At 47.7% G+C, this 26,294-nt stretch overlaps 1 long non-coding RNA gene across 1 annotated transcript in view; it reads left to right on the top strand.

The window, feature by feature from the left end:
• The first annotated feature begins 77 nt into the window (after positions 1–77).
• The window catches only part of LOC129145704 (uncharacterized), a 37,351-nt gene continuing 11,134 nt past the window's right edge, over positions 78–26,294 (top strand). The window contains exons 1-5 of the long non-coding RNA XR_008551625.1: positions 78–131; positions 8,212–8,339; positions 10,658–10,748; positions 12,702–12,838; positions 13,807–14,191. This is a non-coding gene — a long non-coding RNA (uncharacterized LOC129145704). The remainder of the gene's footprint in view (positions 132–8,211; positions 8,340–10,657; positions 10,749–12,701; positions 12,839–13,806; positions 14,192–26,294) is intronic.

Here is a 26,294-nt window from a genome sequence, read left to right as displayed (position 1 = left end):
GAACAGGCCGCCGCCGCCCGGCTGCCCAGGGGCGGGCCAGAGAGGCGTTCAGAAGCCTCAGTGGGGGCCGGCGTGGATGTGCGGGGCCACCGTGCACGCGAGGAGCAGCGGGCCCGCCGAGGGCCGCGGAGGTGAGTTGCAGATGCTAGAGAAGCACGGCGGCACCTGGCCAAGCAGGGGAGGCCCCGCGCCAGCCCTCTCCGGGGGCGACCCCCGACCTCAGAGGGAGAGCTCCCCCACGCCCTCCACCCCCAAAGAAGGCGTGGAGGCAGCGAGGCTCCTACCACCTGGTGTGGCCACCAGCCCATGCCCGCGAGGCTCTCTGCGGTCAGGCGGTGGGCACTGCCCCTAGTAGGGGGGAGGCGTGGGTGGGGTCGCCTACGTGGGCCCCCACAGGAGTGGGAGCCTCTTCTGGACACCTGCACCGCTTAGCACTGCCCGCTGCCATCCAGCAGCCTCAGGGTGTCAGCACAGACTCTGGGTCTGTGAAGCCTTTGGGCCAAGCTTGAGAGGACGTCCAATTCCCTTCTCCAGGCTTTAGAAGCAGTGTCGGTCCGTCCCGCAGGCCGACCGGGTTCAGGAACATGGCGGAGGGGCTGGGGATGAAGGACACGTCTACTCACTTGGCTGGAAGCAGGACTGCTATTACCGAGGGGCAGGGCTATATATAGGAAAGTCTGCACGTGCACTTTACGTGGCCTGCACATGCACTTTGCGTTGCATATGCACCAGCTTTTGCCTTGTGCATGTGCTTTCCGTAGACCTTGTAACTTCCTGTTAAGATTACATAGGATTTGTAGTCTCATTATTTGGCGGAAGCGAGCACTACCCCAGGTCCCTCTGTCGGCCGGAAAACTGTACTGCCAAAGGGTATTGACAAAGCGGGGTGCTGGGGGTCCCTGTTCAGGCACCCTTTGTTGCATCGAGCAACCCCACACTGATAAACAGGAGTCTTGGAGCAGGCTACATTATGCAGGAGGTTGCTGAAGAGCAAGATCCTGGCCTTTTTATTGATACGCAATGTGGGTTGTAAGAGGGAGGAGCAAAAGGAAAGGGGAAGGAGATTAAAGAAAGGGGAAGAATGTGGAAGATCAGAGATTGTGAGTCTGTGCTCCAGGCACTTCTCATCTGCTTGATGACTGTATTGTCATTGAGATCATGCCCTAATCCCCCAGCATGGTTTTGATCTTATCAACAAGGTGGTCCACTGATCAGCTTTTGGGGCCCCTTGTTATACATCGGTCCTCGCCCCCCACTTCCCGGTCATACCTCGTGCATAGCCTTCCCAGCGTGATCCAGCTTTGTGCATGAGAGGTTCGGTGTGGTAAAGAAAAGGAGAGCCAGACTAAACTTTCTCAAAGAAAGGGAAGATTTATTGCGCCCCCCCAGGGGAGCTTCCCAGACCCAAAGTGGGGGTCTGTGAAGTTGTGCCAGTTGTCAGGGGAAGGGTCATTCTTATAGGGTGAGGAGAGGTTATGTGGGAGAACTGGGTTGGCAGGGCTAGAAACAGGTTTAGGTGGAACAAAGTTGTTTTTCGTGGAGCCGAGTTGTTTTTCTCCTGTAAGTTGTTTTTTCTCCTGTTTATGGCTTCATTTTCGGTTTGATGGTGTCAGTGGTACTGGTGTCAGGGCCATCTTATATTTTTTCAATGTGGGCTTCCTCATTCCTGGCCCTGCGTCGACCTTTCAGTGACTCTTGTTTGATTTGAAGGGCACCTTGGAGGCTTGGGCTCCTGTACCTAACCGACCAGGCCATTTTGACCTTGCTTAGGGTTGAGAACTATAGGTGACAAAATGGTGGCCGAACAGGTCACTTAGGAGTAGCAGACCCACATGTGCCCCTTTTTTATTTTAATTAAAGAGAGGAAAGGTGGGAGGAAGGGGAAAAGGGTGGAGGTCTAAGCTGGCAATAGGCCAGGCAGAAGAGTCATCATTGCTCGTTTGCGTCTTCTGACTTGCACCAGATGATAGCAGGAACATCTTATTAAAAAGAGAATAACAGCGAGGAAAATAACGAGCAGCAATTGGACAAATGATTGTCAGGATAACCAATTTTGTGGAATGGCAAGGGATGAAAAAGCCAAAAGGCCGTCGATGGTTTCTTGAGATGTCTGTTTTTTGAACTGGCCCAGCTGGTTACCTCGGACTTGGCCCAAGGCTTAAACTAATTGATTTAAAGGGGAGCCACCATCCCATGGACAAGTCAGGTTGACAGGAATCCAGACCTGCCTGTGCTGTTTAATAAAGAAAACTGAGTGAGGCCTCCCCTGGTGCCACAGGCGATTGAGTGCCATGCTGTGAGGCTGTCTGCGCCACCTCTGCAGCACCAGTTTGATCCCAGCTGGCGAGAGTCCCACATGGCACTGCAGACTTTGCCTGTCATGCCCGCTGCTCCCCTCAGCAGTGTATTTCATCAATCTGCCTGTTCTGCTCCCCACTCTATCTCTGGTGAATCCTCTCACCCTCCCGTGCAGCTGGCCTGTACCCCGATTCTTGTATAAATAAATATATCTTTAAAAAAAAGAAAATTGAGTGTTTGGATAAAACCGAAGAATCAATACAAGAGGTGACTATAGTACCTTTTGGGGAAGTAATATTATCTTGTGTATGTAAGAGAAGAGTAGGAGACAAAAGAAACAGATAGGGACGGGAAGTGCAAGCCTTAGAAGAATTGTGTTTACCAGTAAAATTCCAAGTAAGTTAATCCTGGGTAAAGGAGGCTGGACCTTGGCATATGGTATCTGAGAAATAAGGTATATCTGCACGCCAAGATTTTGTTTTGAGAGGGGAACACTGAGCATTACAACATAGGCAGAATAGGGGGCCAGCCAACCCTGGATTCCAATCTGCTGGAGCATTTTGGAATACATATGGCATTGTCCAGTTCCAAGGGTGCCCTTTGTAATGTTTATTATTTTCTTGGACCACGAGCCCCTGAGGTCCCAGTTTTGTACAATGCATTAACCTTGTAGAAAGGTGAGGGTGCCAGAAGTAGCACGGCGAAGTTTCCATTGCAAGGGTTGGTTGGTTTTTGGCACTTTTTGAGGGCTATGGCATATAGGTACTGATGGAGCCCTTGAAATGTCCTTAGTTAAGAGGAAATACATACCCACATTTGCCATGTGGATGAAGATTTGATGATTAACAGTTACTTCTGACAGGTCAGAAGATTTTGGGGGAATTTCATCGGTATACTACTGAGAAGAAATTGTAGCACAATAAGGAGATGGGTGTCTAGAATAGCCTGTACTGGTGAGTGAATAGTCCAGGGAGCAAGTAGGCTATGGACAGGGAATATAGTCAACATCACCAGGTATCTCTGGTCTACCTAGAGTGGAAGAAAACATTAGTGCCCACGTGTGGTTTTGGGTCATTCCAACCTATGATTTGAAAGGCTGGAGGATTCGTAACATGGGCCCACTTAAAGCTACCAAGTTGCTATTAGCCAAGAGACAGGATATGAAGGCCACAAAGAGGTTAGTTGATGTGGCAGGTACTGCCTGCTGAGCCAGTAGTGTCTCCACTGATGATGCAAGGCGCTTGATGTCTCCCCCATGTTATGGCTGGAGTTCTGGAAAAGGATTGGTCCTTCTTTGATGCCAGCTCATGATAGGGGTGCACTGCTTCCGCTGGAACCCCAGGTCCTGTAGGTGATAAAACAAACATACCCTCTTCCCCGTGTTAAAGATTATAAGGTCCTAGCCAAGTTGGCCCTTTCAATGGCTGGTGATACAAGACCAAGGGCCTAGGGCTTGGTTCTGTTGCAGGACAGCCCCGTTATAAAATGGTTAGCCTGACTGTGGGTCCTCACCGCGCGCTTAAAAGGGACTTAATACACCACTGCAGGCACACACAAAAGGTTAATAAAAGATTTATTTACAAGGGAAAGGGAAATGAGGAAATGTACAACTCAGGGAGAAAAGTGGGAGATAAAATGCTTCCTACCTGTTCCATCGATCTGGAATCCCGAGCCAGGAGCCGTGAAGCCAAGAAGAGAGAGCCCAAGGCCCACGTGTCTGGTTTTTATACCAAACCTGGCTGCTTAATCCCACCTCAGGTCCCAGCAACCTTCCCTTTGGTGGTGATGGGATTTGTCTTTCCCAAAGTCTTGAGGGCTTTGGTCTGGCTTGGGGGTGGAGTCCACAAAGCCTGTATGGAATTAGCAGGACATCCTCTCCCTGTAACAAGGAATTCAGGCAAGTATCTGGTCTTTGTTATTTAAAAGTTTGGTTTTTTTCTTATTTTTATGTGTTTAGTCAAACAGCTAATTCAGTATCTACCAGGCACTGTGAAAATGGGATGTCAGTAAGCTGAAGAGAATGTTCTCCACTTGAAGGAGGCCTTTTCTTCCTCTGAATTCGCTGGCCTCTTTGGATCACACTCGGGGACTTCTGGGATCAGGCTCAGTTGGTTTTGTCAAAATTACTTTGGACTTTCTAGTCAGCTATAAAGGAAGCTTGCCAGATGGTTGCAAAATTTCTAAACTTCTTATTGGCCATTAAAAGTGACAGGTTTCAAGGGCCTTCCTGGTGGTGCAGGCAGTTGAGTGCAGTGCAGTGTTCTGTCCCCAGCCTCTTCAGAGCTGGTCTGATCCCCGCCGGCATCGAAGCAACCCACATGGCAAGTAGACCTCTCCTGTCTCTCCCGCTGCTCCCCTCAGCAGTGTATTTCAGTCAGTCTGCCTGTTCTGTTCCCCATTCTGTCTCTGGTGAATCCTTTCACTCTCCCGTGCATCTGGCCTATACCCCGGTTCTTGTATAAATAAATAAATCTTTAAAAACAATGGCCTTTTGCTAGGGCCTCCCCAGTGGCGCAGAGGTTGAGCACTGGGTTGCGAAGCTGCCCGCAGCCTCTGCAGCACCGGTTCGATCCCCGGGCACCGGCGAGGGTCCCACATGGTGCCCAGACCTCTCCTGCCGCCCACTGCTCCCCTCAGCAGTGTACTTCATCACTCTGCCTGTTCTGCTCTCCACTCTGGCTCTGGTGAATTCTCTCACCCTCCCGGGCTTCTGACTGTGCCCAGTGCTTGTATAAATAAATAAATAAATCTTAAAAAAAACAATTGCCTTTTTCTAATTATTCCCATACAGCAGGCTTAACTGCTGCAACTACCAGAGAAAATTCCTGGAGATCTAGAACAATTGATGAGGAGGGGATGCCTCGGCATCCCTGACTAGAAAGTCCAAAGTCTCATCCTGCAGTATTGTTCAGGATGAGAACCCCTTTAAGAGCATTTATTTATTTATATTGTCTTAGGGTCTTCCCTGTCCTTAAAGCTCATCTCTTTTTTTTTCTTTTCTTACATTGTTCATACTTTTAGTTATTGGTTTCTCCCCTCAGGGGTGGTCCCTACAGCGCTCCTACCACCATAGCAGCCATGACCATCACCATAATCCCTTGTGCTCTTCCCTTTCACATGTAAGCAAAACCATCTGATGTTTATCTTTCTCCTGCCTTATTGTGGCTAGCATCATCCCTTCCAGCTCCATCTATATTGCCACAAGCGGCATGAATTTGTCTTTTTTGATTGCAGAGTAATATTCCATTGTGTAACTATACCACAACATTTGATCCATTCATCTGTTTTCTGGCATTTGAGTTGTTTCCATGTCATGGCTACTGTAAATAGGGCTGCAATAAACACAGGAGTTCAAGTTTCCTGTTTTGTTTTGTTTTGCTTTTGTCCCTTAGGTAGATTCCTAGGAGTGGAATGCTGGATCCTATGTAAACCCATTTTCAGTGTTCTGAGGAACCTCCACAAAGCTTCCCATAGTGGCTGGACCAGTTTGCGTTCCCACCAGCAGTGTCAGAGACGACTTTGTCTCCACTGCTTCTCCAGCATTTGTTGTTGCCAGTTTGTTTGTTTTTTTTTAAATATGGAGCCTTCTCACTGGAGTGAGGTGGTCGTTCATTGTGGTTTTGATTTGCGTTTGCCTGATATTAGTGATGCTGAATGTTTTTTCTGTGCCTGTTGGCCATTTGCATTTCTTCTTTGGCAAAGTATCTTTTTATTTCTGCCCATTTTTTTGACTCAGTTGTTTGTTTTTGTTAAGTCGTGTAAGCTCTTTGTATATTTTTTTAAATATATATTATTTAGTTATTTATTTATACAAGCACTGGGTACAGTCAGAAGCGTGGGAGGGTAAGAGGATTCACCAGAGCGGGGAGCAGAACAGGCAGAAGGACCAAAGTACACTGCTGAGGGGAGCAGCGGGTAGCAGGAGAGGTCTGCGTGCCATGTGGGACCCTCCTCTGGTGGAGGGGGAGCAGCCGGGGATTGAACCAGCGCTGCAGAGGCTGCAGGCAGCCTCACAACCCAGCGCTCAACCGCTGTGCCACGGGGGAGGCCCTCTTTGTATATTTTTTATATCAGTCCCTTAGCTGTCATATGGTGTGCCGATATTCTCTCCCATTCAGCGGGGTGTCTCTTTGTTTTGATGACTGTCTCTTGCTATTCTGAAGATTTTTTAGGTTGATGTAACCCCAACTATTTACATTCTCCCTGGTTTTCCTTGCTTCTGGAGAAGAATCCTCAAAGATGTTTCTGAGGATTGTGTCATTGAGTGTTTGCTTATGTTCCCTTCTGTAAATTCTATGGTGCCAGGTTTAACATGCAAGTCTTTCATCCACTTGAGTTGGTTTGTGTATGGTGTGAGGTAGTGGTCTAGTTCCATTTTTATGCATGTTGCAATCCAGTTTCCCCAGCATCATTTATTGAAGAGGATATTTTTTTCCAATGTATATTCTTTGCTCCTGTGTCAGAGGTTAGTTCACCATATATGTGTGGTTTTATTTCTGGGCTTTAAATTTGATTCCATCGGTCTCTGCGTCTGTTTTTGTCCCAACACAGTTTTTATTATAATAGCTTTGTAGTATTGTTGGCTGTCTGGGAGTGTAAGACCTCCATTATTCCTCCCTCTTAGTAAGGACAACTTTCGCTACTAGAGGTTTTGCAATTCCATATGAATTTGAACAGTTGTGGTTCCATTTTGTTGAAGAACACCATTTAAATTTTCATTGAAATTGCATTGAATCTGTAAATTGTATACAAATAGTAAGTCCCATCTAGTTATGTTATTTTTTCCCAATTATAGAACATTCATAAAACAGAGTGTTAATAAAAAACGTTGGCATTATTTTCTATAAATTCTAAAAAGACAAAGTAGGTCTGTTCTCCAGATGAAGAAGAAATATTTCAGATTGAAAGGCAAAGGCATTTTATCATATAATAGATGACAATTATTGATCATATAATATTAGGAAATTCTTCCACCTTTCCACTGATGGAACTCTAAGTAAAATCATTCTTTTGTGATCTGCTTCATGGTGCCACCAGAGAAAGTTGCACTTAAGTGACTTAATTGCAGGATAGTGCCAGTGTGCTTTATAAAGGAATCAAGGAGAGGAATTAAGTCAGGAAATTCAAAACATGATACTGGAAAACATGAAATTGATAATAGAGGTAGAACCATGTCACTGGTCATGTGTGTCTGTAAAATCCACAATCCCTGATTGTGGGCTGGTCACTCGCTGCTGGAAAAGTTTGGGCCAAACCCACTCATCCGTGGACTGTCCTTTCGGAAGCTGGACGTGGGGTCTGAATTTGTACCTGGCGAGCAAGGGCACATTGCTGCTGTCCTGGGCAGACTGGTTCATGTCCTCCTATCTTTGCCTCGCTGGGGAGAGGAAAGGGAGGAACCAGATGTTTCTGTCCCAGGCTGCGACCAGCTCCAGCAGGACCCAGGTGTGGTGGACACAGCTGCAGGGCGAGCTCCTGGGTGGACCGTGGTGCATTTTTACCTTGTTCCATTGAGTCCTCCGCTCAGAGTGTTCAGAGCACAGCAGTGATCAGACCTTCATGCTTCCGTGGGTCTCCTGCACCCCCCCTCACGGTGTGGGTTCTGACCCAGTTGGGTGCTCAGGAGTGAACCCAGACCTCTGTGCTCCTCCGTGCCCAAAACACAACCTGCCAGAGCCTGGCAGTTTTCCACATCCAGCCCTCCCTCCCCTGAGTCCTCCCGACTGTTTCCCCCCACTCTGCCATCGGCCACCCACAGGAGATGCTCTTCAGTCTCCCCTCCCTCTGGGCTCCCCTTTTGCCCAGATGGAAGCACAGAGGGTGCTTCCCTGCTGGGTCCTGTAGGACCAGGTTCCTGCCCCCACCCCTGCCCACCCCGTTTCCCCCCCTCAACTCTCCCCCCCCACCCTGCAGGCCCAGGCCAGGACTTCACTCTAAGTCTTTGGGGAGCCTGGACAGGAGAGGACGGGACTCACAGTGGCAACACCCACCCGATGGTCCCGCTGCATCATGACGGTGTGGAAATTCAAAGTGAGATAGAGGTAAATAGTCCACATTTCCTCCAAAGATGGTGACAATGTAAAAATTATAAGATGAATGGGGGAAGGCTCAAGTGTCCTTACGTCTGAGGTGGAAATGTTGGTGAGGATATCCAAATGGCCAGGCCCATGTGGGCCTGTGTGCAATTCCATTTCAACATTGCTCAAATGGGTTGAGACTAGAATATCTGTTGCCATTTTTGCTACCTTGAAAGTCACCAGGTCACAAATAATAAAGGTCATGGAAGACAAGGCAACAGCTGTCTGCTCTGTGTCAGTGGCTTCCTTTCATTGACAGTAGACAACATTCATTTAAAGGGTATCTTTTTAGCCAAAAATAAAATCCCCTTTTAAAAAACTGGGAGTTAAATATTGTTGGCATTCTTTGGTTCCTTGAACACTTCCTGCTATTCCCAGTGGGTTTTTTTTAAGATTTTTATTTATCTATGCATAAAAGAATTGGGGTATAGGCCAGAGGTGTGGGGGGGGGTGAGAGGATTCACCAGAGACAGAGTGGGGAACAGAACAGGCAGACTGACCAAAATGCACTGCTAGCGGGAGCAGTGGGTGAGTCAGGAGAGGTCTGCTGCGCCATGTGGGTCTCCTCCCTGACTGGGGATCGAACTCATGCTGCAGTGGTCGCTGACAGCTTCATAAGTTGTGCCTTAACCCCTTGCGCCACCAGGGAGGCCCTGTTTTTTTTTTTTTTCTTTCTTCCTTTTCCTTGAGCCTTAGCACCCTTTTCATTTATGAAACTTCTGACCTTGTACAGTTTACAAGTTTACCCAGAAATAAAACCACTGTTGAACTACCACAAAAGAATCAATATAAATTTTGATACCACCATCTTTCCTGTCAATGATGGAACCTCCGCTGAAATAATCATGTTTTCATTTCTAGGATGAGACAGAAAATGAAAGTGTTCTGTGTGGCAGGACCCTAGATTTATATCGATCTGTAACAAGTTGACTTGGAATACAGGATTTTCGTTCTATTATGTTCTATATTTCTTTTTGCAAAGGCAATGAACTAGTCGCAGGAAGGTTTTATCAGTTATTTCAAATTTTGTTTTTTGAAATATCATTGCACCATTCAAAATTTTGTCTTTTTCTTCCCATAGTTATTGCACAACTTTCAGGCCTCTTGTATTTGTTTATCTTGTAAAATTTTTATTTATTTGTGCATACAAGACTGGGGTTGTAGGCCAGAGATGCAGAGATACTCTTCTGAGGGGAACAGCAGGCAAGACAGGAGAGGTCTGCTGCACCATGTTGCCAGCTCCCAGGCTGGGGATGGAACTCATGCCACAGTGGCTGCCAGTAGCTTGATAGTGCTGAGACTTATTGGTAGCATGATTAATAATTGGTTTCAGTCAGAAGTTGGCTCTCAAAGAGAATTTTATTACTGTATTGGTCACACACACACATTCACATAGGCAAGCCCAACCCCAAGTTCCCAGCGTAGCTCTGACTGAAGACAGTAGCCACAAAATGTCTTAGCCAGGCCTTCCACCCAGGGGAAAGTCCTCCAGCTGTGGAAGTCTCTAGGCTCCAGTGCCCGAAGTCCGGATGGTCCCCAGGATGTGGAGCCGGTCTGCAGCGTGTGCTGCTGTCAGAGAGCAGGCGACAAGTTTGTGGGAGGAAGAACTGGGGAGTGAGTCTGGGTTCGTGGTGTGCCAAACTGAGGACTGAGGAGAGGTTCTGGCTGTAGAGCAGTCTGAGTCCAAAGGGGGCCAGTGGTGAGCTGGACTCGGAAGAGGAGCCTTAGGCAAGTCCTTAGCTCAGAACCAGATTTGGGACTGCTCCGAGACTGCTTCATGAATCCACTCCTTCTATACATCCTTATCAGGTTTAGGCCCAGGTACCATCTGTTTTTATCAGCCTTTAACACTCAGAATGTGGATGCAGCCACGTTCACTCAGGGCGTTTGCAGGTGCCTTAACATACTCTTAGTTTCACTTTTAGCCTTTGTATTTATATCGCTTGTAAGCGTTTTATGTTGGTTACATGCTTAACCCCTTGCATCCCAAGGGAGGCCCCAGACCTCTTGTATTTGAAAGCTGGAAGGGTCTGGACTTTGAATTAGTGCCTTATTATTTCCACTGTTTTTTATTTTTACCTATAACTAGATGAAACTTGTTGATTAAAACAATAAATATTGTAAAAATTGAAAAAGGGCAAAATGTGTTCATTTGGACTGACAAATGAGTTCAAGCTAAAAATTGAAAGCCCATTGATGGAATTCAGGTGATGGGGTTCAGTATTGGGGGGGGGGTTCTTGGATCCTCTGAGAAATCATTCAGTAATGTTCCCTGTCATCAGCACACAGGAAGGTGATTGAGGAAAAGTGCAGGAAAGAGACATGTCTGCATAGACACAGGCTCTGAAAGAACAAAAGCTGCATTTTGTCAAGGTAAGGAGTGTTCTTTCATAATGTTCTTTGATGGAATTTTTTAAAGATTTATTTGTTTGTTTATACAAGAACTGGGGCACAGGCCAGATGCGCTGGAGGGTGAGAGGATTCACCAGAGACAGAACGGCGAACAGAACAGGCAGACTGACGAAATACACTGCTGAGGGGAGCAGCGGGTGTGGTAGGAGAGGTCTGCTGTGCCATGTGGGATCCTCACCAGCTGGCTTGGATCAAACTGGTGCTGCAGAGGCTGTGGACAGCTTCACAGTGCGGCACTCAACTGCCTGCGCCTCCGGGGAGGCCCAAAAAATCTTTTTAAAATAGATAATTTTAAGAATTAGCTTACTTTCTTTCACATAATTTCCAATATTTTGAACTGTGAACTATAACACCCGTGTGTAAGGGCAGAGACTATAAATTTGAAATTTTAGAATTACAAAAATGAGCTCCCATTAACTGGGTGAAGAAACCTAAGACCACATTGTATCATAATCTTCCTCCCCAAGTAAGCAGGAATGTTTGTCTGTCATAATTATTTCTCTTGCCCTTCATGGCAGGTCATCACCTAAGTGTGTATCACTAAATGCAGACATAACACGTGATTTCCCTTTTGTCTGGTGTTTAAAATTTAAATGAATCCTGTTATGTTCTCCTGGTATCTGGAACAGGGAATGCTATCCTACAATCTTCTCTCCTTCCTCCTTCATTTAACATTATAACACAAGTATTTTCCAAGTCGTGCAAAACTATTCAGAATGACGGTGCCTCATGCTCCCTTTGTCTCATGCACACGGTGCTACACATTTCACGGGTTCCTGGAGTTTTGACTTCGATTGTTTCCAGTGTTTGTCAGTAGGAGAAAATGCTGGTTAGCACGTTTACAAATAAAGGTGTGTGTGTGTGTGTGTGTGTGTGTGTGTGTGTGTGAAAGCGTCTCCTTAGGTCATGTCTCAAAACCTGAATTACTATTTCTTTTGCTAGAGACACACGCACATACAACATCCCCAAGGCCGGCCGCTAAACCCAGAGTCCCCGCGGAAGGGCGACACCACCTTGTTCTCTTCCCCGAATGCGCGAGAACCCCCATTTCACGTCACACACTCCCGCTTCCTCCCCCCCCCCACGACTCTCCGGGCTGCATCCCCCCCTTCCCACCCCTGCCCTCGCACCCGGCTGACCCGCCTCTCGGCTGCGGCCCCCGCCCCTCCGCGCCCCCAGGCGGCGCGCGCCGCTGCTTCGTCCCTAGTTCCCCGCCGCGTGCCTCTCCTTCCTCGGCCTTGCCCCGCCCCTTGCGTGTTGATGTCATGGCACTGCGCGCTGACGCGAGAGCGGCAGCGGGAGCGGAAGGGGTGGAGACGCGGAGCCGGGAGCGCCCGGAGGAAGGAGAAGCCCCGGGGACAAAGCGCATGAGGGGAGAGCGCGCGCCGCCTGGAGGCGAGGCGGGGAAATGCGGCCTCGCGGGGAATCCCAAGGAGGCGCCGGGGCGGGCGAGGCCGGGGCGGGCGAGGCCGGGGCGGGCGAGGCCGGGGCGGGCGAGGCCGGGGCGGGCGGGGCCGGGCGGGCGGGGGCGGGGCGGGGGCGGGGCCGGGGCGGGCGCGGCCTCTTTCACTGGGTGGGGGGGCAGCGGGTTGGGGGCCCTCTGCGGCCGCGGGTCGGTGTCCCCAGCGTGTGTTTGATGCACAGGGACACGAGCTGCTGTTTTCATGGCTGCGGAACGTTTAGGTGAACAGTGTTTTCGGGGATGTGGGCCCTTCGCCTCCGTTTCCGTTGGATTTTCTCAACTTCAGCCACAGCAGGACGGGCGGGGCCGTCCCGCTTGCCCCCGGCCCTGGAGCCCCCCAACACCCGCACCTGCAGCCCCGCCCCCTCCCTGCAGCCCCTCACCTGTTCCTACAGCCCCGCCCCTGCTCCTGCAGCCCCGCCCCGCCCCAACACTGGCTCCCGCCTCCCCAGTGGCCGGGCTCGCCTCGGCACTTGCTTCTCCGGACTTGGGGTGAAGTCCTTGCCTGCGGGAACCCGGTTTCTTCAGGAGCCACCCCAGAGCGAGGGGACGGCGAGGACGTCTCCCTGCCCGGGGCTGGCTGCAGAGCGTGAGTCGGGGGACCCAGGGCCGGGCGGGCGGGCTGTGGGGAGCTCTGCGCGGCTCATTTCGGGTCCTGGAGGAACATGGGGGTCAGGACATTCCCGAGTGTGACTCTGTGGGTGCCCGGCGCCCCTGAATGAAAGCGCATCCCCCGTGTTTGCTCCCAGCTCCTCCCTGCTGCACTGATCAACCCCCGGATGGGTTTTCTGGGCTCTCCGTTCTGTTCCATTGATGTGTGTGTTTTATTTCTGTGGACTTAGATATAATTTGGGAAATGTATCGGACACTTTTCTGGGGCTGACACCCCCCTCCCCACGCCAGGTCCAGCAGGCAGGAGGGCAGAGTCGAGTCCCAGTCTCCCGGGGTGCAGGTTCTGACCCAGTGGGTTGCGTGGTGCCTGGGGCTCTGCATTTCTCACGGGGTCTGAGATGCTGCCCGTGCTGGGCCCGGGCCCACGTCTGGGGGCCGAGGCATCACTACCTGTGGTGCAGGTGATATGGCCATGCAGAGCCTTGAAGGGGGGGTTGACCCTGGAAACTGCCTCATGAGGCGACTTTACAATAACCCTTGGATAGAATCCAGGCTTTCCTGAGCCTTGAGTGACCAGGAGCCACACGGCCTGCCATGCTCTGGCTACAAGTCTTTGGTTTTCTAAAATGGGTTATTATTAACGGATTCAGTGTATTGAAAGCAGTGGCCCTCTCTGCATCACTGAAGGGCCAACCTGAGAAACCCCGCAGCTGTGACAGCCGGGCACCACCACCCATCGGGGTGGAAAGTTTCTTCATGGGGAGCATGTGAGACACTGAAGGGCCCTTTTCTAAGCTTTTGAGATCTTTTCTCTATAGATGGTGCTGAGAGGATTCCTCCTATTTCAGGGATTGTGTCAACCACAGTGACTCATGTGGGAACTGGACATTTTGGAGATAATCCACTTTATCTTTTTTTAAAAGCTTTTGTTTATTTTTTTCACAGAAGAACTGGGGTGCAGGCCAGAGATGTGGGAGAGTGAGAGGATTCACCAGAGACAGAGTAGGGAGTAGAACAGGCAGATATACCGAGATACACTGCTGAGGGGAGCAGCAGGTGAGACAGGAGAGGTCTGCTGCACCATGTGGGTAGCTCCCTGGCCAGGCGTGAACTCAGACCATTGTTGTGACAGCACTGAGATTTAACCCCTAGGCCACTGGGGATGGGAGGGGAGGCTGCACTTTACCTTTTAATGTGTTAAACTGATGTTACCTCCTTCCTTGCCAATCCCTGTTATGCTCGCCTTGGAGAGAAGTTGAATTTCTCTGGAAAGGAGAAAGGAACCAGCATTTATTGAGCACCTGCTGGAACAACAAGTTCATCGCTTTAGGTACGTGATCTCCATTAATGACACTGTAGAGATATTATTCCTACCCTGTAGTCGTGGACCCTGAGGTCCAAAAGGGATCAGTGACTTATCTGAGATCCAAAAATAAGCACAAGGGCCAGATATGTTTGGACTCCCAAATCTTTGTGTTTTGTACTGAACCAGAGGTTTTAAAATGAGGGTAAATTGTGACCCTCTTGGAGGCCAGGGGCAGTGAAGGCGCGTGGGCACCCTCACCCATCCACACAACAGGTCCTTGGGTGCTGGGCGGCCTCCTCCATAAGAAAGGAGCTTCAGCCTAAAGCAAGACAGAACAATACTTTCACATTTCATTGCACCACATGAAGATGCTGCCATTAATATTGAACGTGAATGACTTCATAGTTTTAGAATGGCTCTAATCCCAAACAGGATTGCTACTCATAAGAGACTGCAGTTAAAAAATAGCCTTTTTCTGGGCCTCCCCTGGTGGCGCAGCAGTAGAGCGCTGGGCTATGAAGCTGCCCGTGGCATTGCTGGTTCGATCCCTGGCCACCGGCGAGGGTCCCACATGGCACGCAGACCTCTCCTGTCTCCCCGCTGCTCCCCTCAGCAGTGTATTTCATCAGTCTGGCTGCTCTGCTCCCCACTCTGGCTCTGGTGAATTCTCTCACCCTCCCGTGCTTCTGACTGTACCCAGTGCTTGTATAAATAAATAAATAAATTGTATAAAAAATAGTCTTTTTCTAATGATTCCCACGCAGCAGGCTTAATTGCTGCACCTACCAGAGAAAATTCCTGGAGATCTAGAACAATTGGTGAGGAGGGAATGCCTCGGCAGTGCCTGCAGCGTTGTTCAGGATGAGATCCCCTTTAGGAGCATTTATTTATTTATATTGCCTTAGGGTCTTCCCTGTCCTTAAAGACCATCTCTTTTTTTCTTCCTTTTTTTTCCAAAAAAGATTTATTTATTTATTTGTTTGTTTATTTATTTATTTATTTATACAAGAACTGGGGTACAGGCCAGAAGCACGGGAGGGTGAAAAGGAGTCACCAGAGACAGAGCGGGGAGCAGAGCAGGCAGATTGACAGAAACACACTGCTGAGGGGAGCAGCGGGGGAGACAGGAGAGGTCTGCCGCACCATGTGGGCATCTCTGCGGCCGGCGGGGATCGAACCGGCACTGCAGAGGCTGCGGACAGCTTCACAGTGCTGCGCTCAACTGCCTGCGCCACCAGGGAGGCCCTTTTCTTCTTTTCTTACATAGTTGTTCATTTTTGTCTAGTTAATGGTTTCTCCCCTCAGAGGTGGTCCCCATAGTTCTCCCACCACCATAGCGCCCATGACCTATCACCTTGTGCTCTTCCCTCCCCTCTGTTCACCCCCTCCTTCCCCCTCCCTGCTGAATGCCTCAGGTCTTGGCAAGCCTGCTAGGGTTGTCTTTTTCTTTACCTTTTGTTCTGTTTCTCTGTATTTCACATGTAAGTGAAACCATCTGATATTTACCTTTCTCCTGCCTCATTGTGGCATCATCCCTTCCAGCTCCATCCATATCACCACACGCGGCATGAATTTGTGTTTTTTGATTGCAGAGTAATAGTCCGTGGCGTAATTATACCACAACGTTTTGATCCACTCATCTATTTTCTAGCATTTGAGTTGTTTCCATGTCATGGCTACTGTAAATAGGGCTGCAATAAACACAGGAGTTCAGGTTTCCTGGTTTGTTTTTGGTTTTGGTTTTGTTTTTTTTGTCCCTTAGGTAGATTCCTAGGAGTGGAACGCTGGATCATGTGTAGACCCGTTTTCAGTGTTCTGTGGAACCTCCACACAGCTGCCTATAGTGGATGTGTTACATGGCAGCCCTGATATAAAACGGGTTGCCTGACTGTGGGTCCTCACCCGAGCACTTAAAAGGAACTTAATACTCCGCTGCAGGCACACACAAAAAATTAATAAAAGATTTATTCACAAGGGAAGGGGAAATGAGGAAATGTACAGCTCAGGGAGAAAAGTGGGAGATAAAGTCTCAAATGCGTCCTACCCGATCCGCGGATCTGGACTCCCAAATGGCACCCTGAGAGCTGGCCGAGAGCCCCGAGCCGTGAAGCCAGGAGGCAAGCAAGAGAGAGACCCCAAGGCCCAGGTGTCTGGTTTTATACCCAACCTGGCTGCTTAACTCCACCCTCAGTTCCCAGCAACCTGCCCTTTGGTGGTGATGGGATTTGTCCTTCCCAATGTCTTGATGGCTTTGGCCTGGGGTGGGGGTGGAGTCCACAAAGCCTGCATGGAATTATCTCAGGACATCCTTTCCCCCTAACAATTCCCCCTTTTCACTTTTTGCCACCATTTCCATGGTGATGAAGATCAAATATTTGGGGGCCTCCCCAGTGGCGCAGCAGTTGAGCGCTGGGTTGCGAAGCTGCCAGCAGCTTCTGCAGCTCCAGTTCGACCCCCAGCTGCTCCCCGGCCACAGGAGGAGGCTCCCACATAGCGCGCAGACCTCTCCTGCCACCCAGCTGCTCCCCTCAGCAGTGTACTTTGGTCTTTCTGCCTGCTCTGCTCCCCGCTCTGGCTCTGGTGAATTCTCTCACCCTCCCGCGCTTCTGACTGTACCCAGTGCTTGTATAAATAAATAAATAAATAAATAAATCTTAAAAAAAAAAGATCAAATATATGGATGCTGGGATACAGTCTCAGATGAAAATTTTCCAGGGTTCCAGTGTGAAAGAAAACCAGTCCCTACAGGTATTGTCCATTGTGGAAAGCAAAAGTCCTCCATTCCTGGAAAAACAGTTCATCAGTCCAAGGCAAAAAAAAAAAAAAAAAACATCTGGAGGCATTAACCAAAACAAGACAGCAAATATTTCAAAATCACAGGGAAAAAAATCTTAAAATGGTTCAACTTATGTAAAAAACAAATTCTCTCAACCTTGATCCCAAATTTTTGAACAGCATAGCAAAAGTTTGCAAACTAAATGTACTTTTAAACCATATTATCTATTTTTGCATAAAATCACAGGGTAGAATAACTAAACAGCAATTTTAGCTGGCTTTGTTGGAATACTCCATATAGGATCAGAGCGAACTGTTGAAATCCAGTCCATGTAGGCTTCAGGAACAAAGTTCGTCTCATCAGACTCCACCTGGGCTTTCCTCTTCTCGAGGGTACCAGGGCTTTTCATAGGCCAGGTTGTCCAGTCCTGCCAATGGAGGCAGCTTCCTCACCTTCTTTGGAGGTCTCTGGAACCCTCCGAACAAAGCAACAGGTTTTTCTCTTCTCGGTTCAGCTCTGTTTCAACTTCCTGGAAGAACTCCACTCAAAGCCACACAATGACACTCATGTCCAGTTTTTTTAGTTTAAACAGACAAAATCCCTATAGAAGTTATGCAAAAACAGACTCTGAGATAAGTAGCAAAAAATTACTACCACTATTTGTATGTTGTGTTGGTATCAAGGTGAGAGAAAATGTGAACACAGGTTAGCTTTGCTGGAAAAAAAAACGGAACCTTACCACAAATCCTGGTCACCAAAACAAAAAAACTTTGTGAATTCATGACAAAATGCAAAAAAAATTTACCAGTATTATGTCAACTAAAACTTAGTAAATATCAGGTGTATTCAGTCCTGCGTAGGAAATTTGTACTCAACAGTTCCATCAATAGGAATCTGTTGAGGTCTTTTCTCCCTATTCTTCCAGAAACAATTTCTGTCAATAAACAATCGAAGTATACAATATTACAAGGCAACAATAACCATTGACAATTTACATACATATCAGGTACTGAGAGGTTTTATACACATTTTAGAAAACCAGTGTTAACATTTCTGTACATGCCAAAGTTTTACCATTTTCCCAAGTGACAATGCTTCCCTTCTAGTTTTACTTTACTAGGTAAGCCGAATAGGACAAATTCATGCAATGCTTTTCCCAGGAGGAAAGGGAGAAACTTTGTGGAGTGTCTCGGGAGCTCTATGAGGTTCCACAAAATTTCCTTGCATCAGCCAAATGACAGGCTGCCAAATTTTACTTGAATTTAGATTTCTGGGAAGCTTTGCCATAAATATCAGAAAAACAGCAGAAACAACATTCAATCTCTGTGAAGGCACCTGCTTAGATCAGTAGTACAGTGTTGACAATCAAACCATAAACTTTAGTTTTTCCTCATAACTGGAGAGTCTTTTTTTTCCAATGTCTATAGGCACCATGTTTACCAACTTGTTAACCAGTAGAGGCCAAGACAGGTACATGAGGAAAGGACATACAGACATACAACATATAGACACCAAGAGCTCTTCAGTTACCACTTATCACGCGTGGGATATCTCATACAACTGCAGTTTCACTCATAGGCCAAAGTAACAAAAACAAGAAGAGAAAAAAAAAACCTCGAAGTTAAAAAAGCAAAAAGTTAAAAGGAAATACCAAAATCAAGGTTGAAAGCCTTTCTGTGTAAAAAAAAAAAAAATACAGCCAGCATATGCATGATCCTAGATGTTATTTCATGTCTCCTAGACTTTGAAAGGAAGAAGATTGGTTAGAGCATGTTAGTTTTCTCAGGGTTTCTTCAGAAAAGTGAGTCCTTGGGTATCCTGCAACAATAACTGGAAAAGAAGTCAGTAATAGTCAAGTATTTGTCTGTTTCTTAAATAAATATCTCAAGTCCTCAATGGATTCACAAGACCAGTGGGACTTTGTCTCTGGGTCATTTCTTCCTGGGGCTTTCTGATCTAGTGTAGCCCCTGGGCCCCCTATTCTTCATCTGAACCTTCTCCATGAACTATCATTTGTCTCCTTTCCTCTGCACTTGGCTCTAGATTCCTTCTACTCTGTCTGTATTCCCTCCTGTCTTCACCTGAGGCTCTACCCTGTGCTGTCATTTGTCTCCTTTCCTTTGTACTGGGCTCTTGATTCCTTCTCTGTCTGTATTCCCTAGCGTCATCTGAGCCTCTACTCTGGGCTATCATTCATCTCCTTTCCTCTGTCCTTGGTTCCTGGTTCTGTGTACTCCTCCTATATTCCCTCCTGTAACCCCTGCGCGAATCATCATATCGTGATGTTCTCAGTCTTCTGTCCTGCTTTCTGTAATTACTGCGTCTGCCGCTTCCCTGCAATCTGGGACAACTGTACTTCCAATGTTCCTCTTCCCTACAGAAAGCACACTGATTTCTCCCTAGGGGTTCACGTCTCAGTCCATTACTGTTTCCCCGAAACCCTGTCCTGTGCTCTCTTTGTACAAAAACAGCCACAGGTTTCGGTCTCCTGTCCTCTCTATTATTATAAACCCTAAATGCTAAGTCCACTACGTGGAACGGACTCATCTCTGTGACGCCGTCCACCTTTGCTAACTTTTTCTTTATGTCTGGGGCACCGTGTGTGATGAATGCCATAGTGATCAGACAAGCATTTTCTGGGGCATCTGGATTTATATCCGTGTGATTGGTGTATATCTGAATAATTCTCTCAAGGAGCTCTGAGGGATCCTCATTAGCTCCTTGTTCAAGTTGTAATATTTTGTTAAAATCTTTCTGTTTGGGGATTCCCTGCTGCAGTCCTACCAGTAAACATTTTTTATACCATTCTAGCATCAGTTATTTCAAATTTTATTGCTCCATTGCTCCATTCAAAATTTTGTCTTTTTCTTCCCATAGTTATGTACAAATTGCAGGCCTCTTGTATTTGTTTATTGTGGACTTCTAGTGAGTCCGAACCTGGGACACGACGGGGAGGGAAATCAGACATGGGGGACTGTCATGTCCAGCATGCAGCAAATCTTTATTGTCTTAGTGCTCATTATATACTATTTTAATTGCAGCAGGTGTAACATCAAAGCATACCATATAATGATAACACATGTGAGTGATTTGTCTACTTTCTTGCTATTATCTATTTACTTCAGACAGTAGGGTACGAGGTGTTAGTTCTCACGCATATAATATTATCGCTCCCTAGCCAGAGCCTGGGAAGTTCGCTCATTATTTTTGTTATTCTCAAACTGTGGAGAGGTACGCAGTTCACTTCCAGGCTCTCAACACCAAGTCCTGTCACCCAGAGGTTTTCCTCCGAGATGCATCTGTTTTCACATGCCTTAAAGACTTGGGTCAAGGCCCTTCTGCTCACTGCGCAGGGTCTCTCCATTTTGTTATTCTCAGACTGTGGAGATGTAGAAGCCTGACTCCACACAGGTCACTTTCCAGGCTCTCAACACCAAGTCCTGTCACTCAGAGGTTTTCCTCCGAGACACATGTGTTTTCACATGCCTTAGGGACTCGGGTCAAGGCCCTTCTGCTCATTACGTGGGGTGGCCGCCTCCAACAGTTTATTTTTTACATTTTAATTTATTTATGTATACAAGACTGGGGTTGTAGGCCTGAGATGCAGAGATACTCTGCATCGGGGAGCAGCAGGCGAGATAGGAGAGGTCTGATGCACCATATGGGCCAGCTCCCAGGCTGGGGATGGAATTCATGCCACAGTGGCTGCCAGTAGCTTGAAAGTGCTGAGACTTACCCTTCGTACCACGAGGGAGGCCCCAGACCTCTTGTATTTGAAAGCTGGAAGGGTCTGGACTTTGAATTAGTGCCTTATTATGTTCACTGTTTCGTATTTTTACCTATGATTATATGAAGCTAGTTGATTAAACACTATACATATTTTCAAAGTTGAAAAAGAGGAAAATGTGTTCATTTGGGCTGACAAATGAGTAGGAGCCTCGGTTCAAGCTAAAACTTGAAACCCCGTTGGAAATCAGGTGTTGGGGTTTAGTATGGGGGGGGGCGGTTTCTTGGATCCCTCTGACAAATCATTCAGTAATGTTCCCTTTCATCAGCACATGGTAAGGCAATTAAGGAAAAGAGAGCAGGAAAGAGAGACGTCTGCATAGACATAGATATGCTCCGAAAGAACAAACGCTGCATTTTACCAGGGTAAGGGGTGTTCTTTCATAATGTACTTTGGTGGAATGCGTGTGGAAATTATTGCTCTGAGGTCAGAATGGGTTCGTCTTCTAAGTCTGATAATCCGCTCTGCCCCCACCTCTAGCTGATCATATTTTCTGACCCCACCTTAGATTGCTGGAACCTTCCATAGATGGGTAAAGAAAGATTTATAAATTGTCCTTACAGTATCTTCCTTTTTAAATTTTTCTATTCTAATAATCCATCACTCCTCAGTAAAAACAACAAAAAAACCAACAAGGTGACTTTGACATTAACTGATATGCGGCTGCTCTCCCACCCCTGCTTTACTATCAGGAAGGCCATATGTTCACCCTTAGAAAGTTTTCTATAACTGTTCTATGGCAGGCAGAGGGACACCCCAGAACCCCCAACCCTGCCTGCTCTAAATAGGTTCTGCCCCATCAAGAGAAAACATATAACACTTTTAATGGAAAGGAACTTTAATACAGTTAGAGAGAAATACAGAAAAGAGAAAGAATATACTTTCTAAATCAAGCACCCAAACTTACCCATCCCCTCTGGGTAAAAGTCCAGCCAAACGGGATTGGCTCAGAGCAAGGCCCGAAAGCTGCCACATGTCTAAAGCACCTTCCAGCAGGGACCCAAAGAAAAGGGTCAGAAATAGCCAGACAAGTCTGGGAGGAAAAAGAGCAAAATCAAAATCAAGATAAAAACTGAACACTTCCCCTCAGCTCTCTCACCCAAGTCTGTTTCAACCAGGACCACAAGGGAAGCACAGTTCCTTCGCATGTCTCTCTGCTCCATGTGCCTCCTCCAGGTCTCCTTCTGGCTCTCCATGCTGCTTCCTTCCTTCTCCAGTCTCCTCTCCAGTATTTTCTCCTCCAGCTCAGCTTCACCCTCCCTTGTGTGGGGCAAGGAACCTGAAACTTACCCTTTTCCTGGGCACCACTCTGTGACATAACCAGAACAGAATTTTTTTTTTTTTTTTTTTTTATAGAGGCATGCTTTATTTATTTGTTTGCTGGTTTGTTTGTTTGTTTTGTTTATACATGCACTGGGTACAGTCAGAAGCGCGGGAGGGCGAGAGAATTCACCAGAGCCAGAGCGGGGAGCAGAGCAGGCAGAAGGACCGAAGTACACTGCTGAGGGGAGCAGCGGGCGGCAGGAGAGGTCTGCGCGCCATGTGGGACCCTCCTCTGGTGGCCGGGGAGCAGCCGGGGATCGAACCGGCGTCGCAGAGGCCGCGCGCAGCTTCGCAACCCAGCGCTCAACCGCTGCGCCACCGGGGAGGCCCCAGAACAGAATTCTTAAGGCTTTCTTTAAAAAAAAAATCTATGGCTACTTTTCACCTGCCGAGGCGCAGGGGGCGGTAATTGCACCACTGATTGCAATTGACTGGTTCTGAAACTGAAAGGGACTTGTGTACATTGTAGAAAAGTTGAACTTTAGAAAAAAATAAAATGAGGAAAGTGAATTGTGATTTTTTTCATCAAAAGATAAATACTTCTAGGGTCTCCCTGATGGCACGGGGGTTAAAGTCTCAGCACTATGGAGCTGTTGCCAGCCACTGTGGCCTCAGTTTGATCCCCGGCCAGGGAGTTGACCCACAAGCCGGAGTAGACCTCTCCTGTCTCCCCACTGCTCCCCTCAGTGGATCCGCCTGTTCTGCTCCCCATTCTGTGTCTGGTAACTGGTCTCACCCCCTGCACCTCTGGCCTAGACCCCAGTGCTTGTACGCATAAAATAAATCATTTTTAAAAGATAATTTCATGAGTTAGCTTACTTTCTTCCTCATAATTTCCAAGATTTTGAATTGTGAACTCTAACACCTGTGTGTCAGTGCAGAGACTGTACACGTGAAAATTTAAAATTACAAAATGAACTTCCATTAACTGGGTGAAGAAACCTGAGACCACATTGTATCATCATCTTCCTCCCCGACTAAGCATGAATATGTGGCCGTCATCATACTTGTTTCCCTTGCCCTTCAAGACAATTCATCAGCTAAGTGTGATCGCTAAATGCATGCATAACACGTGATTTCAATTTTGTCTGGTATTTAAAATTTAAATCAATCCTAAGTTTATTTTCTATCTGGAATACACTATGTCTACAATTTTATAACTTTCCTCCTGCATTTAACATTTTAAGTATTTTTCAAGTCATTGAAAACTATTCAGAATGATTGTACCTAATTGCTAAACTGATTGTCATCTATTTGACTGTTTCCTGGAGTTTTGATTTAGATTGTTTCCAGCATTTGTTAGTATGAAAAAGTGGTGGTTAGCATTTTCACGAATATAGATTTTTGTCTTCAAAGCATTTCCTTAGGTCATTTCTTAAAGAAAGCCCCATCCAGCTCTCGCCAGCTATTGCAGCAAGAGATGGACCCCGCGGCCAGGAGCAGCGCATCTCAGGGTTTATTCGCGAACCTTCCCGCCAGCGCCGGCGCTGGGTGGGCGTGGCCTCCGGGAGCCCCTGCGGGCCCCGCCCGCCCCGCCCTGCCCCGCCCCGCCCCGCCCCGCCCCGCCCTGCCCCTGCGCCGCTACCGCGCATGCGCTCCCGCCCAGGCCAGGCCCCTGGCCCCGCTGGCCCGCCTTTGGGGGTGAGGTTCGGCTGGGGTGAGCCTGGTCCCTCAGGAGCCCCGCGGGGGCGCCGCTGCCCTGACCCGGGGAGCCGGCGGCGGGGAGCGGACAGGTGAGGCCGAGGGAGGGAAGGCGCGAGGGCTCGGGGCTCAGGGATGTGGAGAACTGGGGCTTTGGGGGCTCGTTTTGGGGCCGGCAGGACGCGGGGGTCCGGGTCCCTCGTGCGCGGCCCCGCCGCTCCCCGAGGCGTTTGCTCCGGACTGCGGCCCGCGAGGGCGCCCCGGCGGGTCCTGGGCCTCCCGCCCCCCGCGGGCCTGTGCGTTTCCACCCCGCGGGCTACAGGGCAGCTTGGGGACCGGGGTTTCCACTTTCCGGGGCCCGTCCCCGCCCCGGGTCCAGCAGGCGGGAGGCCGGGCCGCGTCCAGTCTCCCGGGTGCGGGCTGACCAGCGGGCCGCGTGGGCCTGGGGCTCCGCTTTCCTCCCGGGTCTGGGCGCTGCCCCTGCCGGGCCTGACCTGGCTCTGGTTATTCCCAGAGGTGCTTTTCCTTCCTCGTTGCTTCCCGGGAGTCTTAGCACCCAAATAATGGACGATGCTGCTGGCCTCGTGGGGTTGGCGAGCTCGCCGGGAAGTCAGCCCACGGCTGCCCTTCCACGAAGTGGACGCTGTGTTGCTGCCACCGTCTTTCTTGCTGACTTTGGAATCTCTGCTGCCAGCATCAGGATCTGAGCTCCGGGAGGAGACTGACAATGTCAGGATGGCTTCCGGAGGGACCCTGGCGATGGCTATAAACTTGGGGCAAGTTTTTGGAATCTAGGAGTTTCATTCTATTCTGTCCTATTCTTTTCTGTGTTTTGGTTTTTGGTGGTTTCATGTCTCATAGCCGAGTCAGTTATCCATTTTGAGTTGATTTTCATGTGTTGCATGAGATAATGATCTAGTTTCTTTATTTTGCTTGTGGCAGTTCCTATTTTTCAGCACCATATACTGGAGAAGCTTTCCTTGTCCCAGTGTATGTACTTTGCTCCTGTCTTGTATATTACTTGTGCATAAACATGTGGTTTTTCATCTGGGCTCTCAATTCTGTTCCATTAGTCTGTGTGTCTGTTTTTGTCCCATTGCCATGCTGCTTTAACTACTCTGACTTTATAGTACAATTGGAGATCAGAAGTGGGATACCTTCATTTCCCCCCTTTGATGTCAGGAAAGCTTTGGCTATTTGGGGTCTTTTGTGATTTCTGATGAACTTCAGTAATCTTTGTTCTATTTCTTTGAAGAACGCCATTGGGATTTTTATTGGGATTGCATTGAATGTCTGAATTGCTTTGGGTTGGATGGCCATTTTGACAGTGTTGATTCCTCCAACCCATGAGCTGGGTATATCTTTCTGTCTATTTTAAGAAAGGAGGATGCGGTACAGATGATCCAGGGTCTCTGGGCCAGGCTCAATTTCATTCTTTGTCCTTAGAGTAATGGATATCAACGTAACCCTTGTTGTTAGTGTCAGCCTGTCAATGCTGTGAAAACTAAGAGTTTCTTGTTTTTTTTTTAAAGATTTATTTTTATACAAGAACCAGGGTACAGGCCAGAGATGTGGGGGGTGAGAGCATCTACCAGAGACAGAGCAGGGAACAGAACAGGCAGACTGACGAAATACACTGCTGAGGGGAGCAGCTGGCAAGATAGGAGAGGTGTGCCTCGCCATGTGGGACTCTCACTGGCCAGCCGGGGTCTAACCCACGCTGCAGAGGCTGAAGACAGCTTCACAGTGCAGTTCCCAACCGCCTGCACCACCAGGGAGGCCCTCTTGTGTTTTTTAAATAACTGAAATTCCTAACCCCTTGCTGTGTTTTGTTTTTTGGTGATTTGAGGTCTCATAGCCAAGTCTGTTATCCAAAAAATCTCTTTGCTCATATGAACTACTGCTGCATTTTGGTAGGAACTTTCACATTATGCATAGGAATATAATAAAAATGAACATAAAATTCTGCCTGACAAGCATAAAGCAAAAGAAAATATTTGGGAATGTGATTTATTTGATACATAAGATTAACTGAATATTTATGGAAGAACAGTTTTAATAGTTTAATGAAAAGTATATTATAATATTATATATGATCTATTTTCTTCAGAATAACATTTCAAACATACTGATCAAGCTCATATGTAAACATAATTAGAAAATTTCTGGAAGAATCTGAGCGCATACAGTGCATGCAGCATCATACAGTTCTTGAGATCACAGGGTTGTATCTTTCTCAGTCTAGTAAAAAGGTCATGAATTGTGTACATCATTTTGGTAAGGTTTTAGAGAAGTCATCACACAGGCATCATTGAGCGAACCTGAATCTATTACAAACAGTATTTAGCAAGGTGTTCGTATTTCTGAAATGCCACATTAGCTATATGAAAATTATCAATATTTATATACAAAAAATTGATAGAATATGTGATTACTGAATAGTCTAAGTTGTCACACTCATCCAAATACTTCTTTTATGTCAGAGAAATGTGTACTGTTAGGGAGCATCAGATAAAATCCAGCTGTACTTTAATCCTATTTCAGTCTATCCTCACAGAAAATATTGACTACTTTTTTCCTGCAGACATGCAGCTGTCAAC

This window comes from Talpa occidentalis, unplaced genomic scaffold, assembly GCF_014898055.3.
Source record: "Talpa occidentalis isolate TD23 unplaced genomic scaffold, MPIMG_talOcc4v2.1 talOcc4.14, whole genome shotgun sequence".
Lineage (NCBI taxonomy): Eukaryota > Metazoa > Chordata > Mammalia > Eulipotyphla > Talpidae > Talpa > Talpa occidentalis.
This window is presented reverse-complemented; position numbering and strand designations above follow the sequence as displayed.